Below are 2048 nucleotides of genomic sequence, written 5' to 3' on the forward strand. Positions count from 1 at the left end.
ATACTTTTACTTTGATGCTTTAATTACAATATATTTTATGTTATTCAATATCAGTTTTATGTGTGTATATTCCTTTATTGGATTGGGATATTTAGATGGCAGGAATTGCATTCTATCCTTTTATTTGTTTCATGGTAAGAAATAGAAAGGGGACCCAGGCGGCCACGGTGACCGAGCGAGGGGAAGGCGGCAGGGGCGGGTGGGGGCCGCTCGGACCGGAGTTGGAAGCCAGAGGCGGGTCCAGCGCCCAGAGCAGCCCAGGCGGGAGTCAGAATTGTTTGGATTCAGCCATGGGTTTGTCTTCATGCACCCCGGCTGTTGCAGTTCAGACCGCCAATGCTCCAGCTCACCAGACTACAGCCCCGCCTTCAGGATGTCCAATGCATGAAGGGAAAATGAAAGGCTGTCTGGTGAGTGCAGAGCCATCTGACCCCACGTGCAAGAGGAAACCCAGCTCTGGGCCTGCCCACCAAGACAGCGCCTACGAGTACGTGGAGTGCCCTGTTACAGGCGCTGCTGCGGACAAGCAGAACCCCTAGATCCTTCTAATCTGATGCCACCACCTAATCAGACACCGGCCCCTGACCAGCCATTTGCACTCTCCACTGTGAGGGAGGAGTCCTCCATTCCGAGAGCAGATTCCGAGAAAAAGTGGGTTTACCCTTCCGAGCAGATGTTCTGGAACGCGATGCTAAAGAAAGGGTGGAAGTGGACGGATGATGACATCAGTCAGAAGGACATGTACAACATCATCAAGATCCACAACCAGAACAACGAGCAGGCGTGGAAGGAGATTTTGAAGTGGGAAGCCCTTCATGCTGCGGAGTGTCCCTGTGGTCCCTCGTTGGTCCGGTTCGGAGGGAAAGCCAAGGAGTACTTTCCACGGGCAAGAATCCGCTCCTGGATGGGGTACGAGTTGCCTTTCGACAGGCACGACTGGATTGTCAACCGCTGTGGCAAGGAAGTCAGATACGTCATTGACTACTACGATGATGGCGAGGTCAACCAGGAGTACCAGTTCACCATCCTGGACATGCCGCCCGCCTTCGACTCGCTGTCCGCGGTGTGGGACAGGATGAAGGTCGCCTGGTGGCGCTGGACCTCATAGCCACTGCTTTGTTAGAGACGGGGAAATACAAACTATTTTTTTTTCTCTGAGGGCTACATTAAACTCATTTCCCTAAAAAAAAAAAAAAATAGGAACAAATTTATTGTATACCTAGTGTGCTAAGTGCTTTATATGTGATCCTGTAATTCCTTCAATAATTCTATAAATTATGTTGGATTAATCCACTTCACAGATGTGAAAACTAAGGTAAAAAATACTAAGGTTTTGTCCAAGGTCATATAGCTAAATAGTAAGAGCCTGAGATGTGATTCAGACCTAGATTATTTGCCTCCTCTCCTCTTGATACCACTTCATACCATGTTAATTTTAAAATATATAGGATATATAGAATATATTTTGATAAAAGACAAAAAATGTTTATCTTAATTTAAGGTCTTTGTCGTATTCATTAATTCACAAAATATTCTGCCATATACCAGAAGTTTTAGATTTTAAAAAGACATTCATTGCTTTAAGGGAAATTAGTTGAGTAGAAATAATGTATCTTGAGACCATTGGGAACTTTCTTAAATCATCTCTTATGATAATAAAATGAGAATTCTAATATGATCCACAATCTCTTATCTTAATCAAGTCTCTGGCAAAAAAAGAAAATCAGACAGTTGTTTTAAATGCATTTACAGTCAATCACCTTTTTGATCCCCTAATCAATTTCAGGCCAGAGGTTCTTGTATCAGAAGCTGACTTTCTCTATTTGCAAATAGTCATGATCATTTTTTTTCTGGGTAAGCATAACCTCACTGCTATTTCTAAACCTGGCCCTAAGGGATATTATTGGGTAAATAACAACATACTTTACTGGTGCAAACTTTGGATTTGAAATAACAGGATATCTGTGAGCTACAGGTTTGTACAGTAGGTCAAAGGTCTTGGTTTGTCCTTTAAGACAAAATGAATTTGTGAAAAAACAGTCTCCAAC

At 43.5% G+C, this 2048-nt stretch overlaps 1 pseudogene; it reads left to right on the top strand.

Annotated features, from left to right (window-relative positions):
- Positions 1-290: 290 nt before the first annotated feature.
- LOC102440397 lies at positions 291-1123 on the top strand (annotated as a pseudogene).
- The last annotated feature ends 925 nt before the right edge of the window (positions 1124-2048 follow it).

The sequence above is a fragment of the Myotis lucifugus genome, unplaced genomic scaffold (genome assembly GCF_000147115.1).
Source record: "Myotis lucifugus unplaced genomic scaffold, Myoluc2.0 scaffold_106, whole genome shotgun sequence".
NCBI classification, from domain to species: domain Eukaryota; kingdom Metazoa; phylum Chordata; class Mammalia; order Chiroptera; family Vespertilionidae; genus Myotis; species Myotis lucifugus.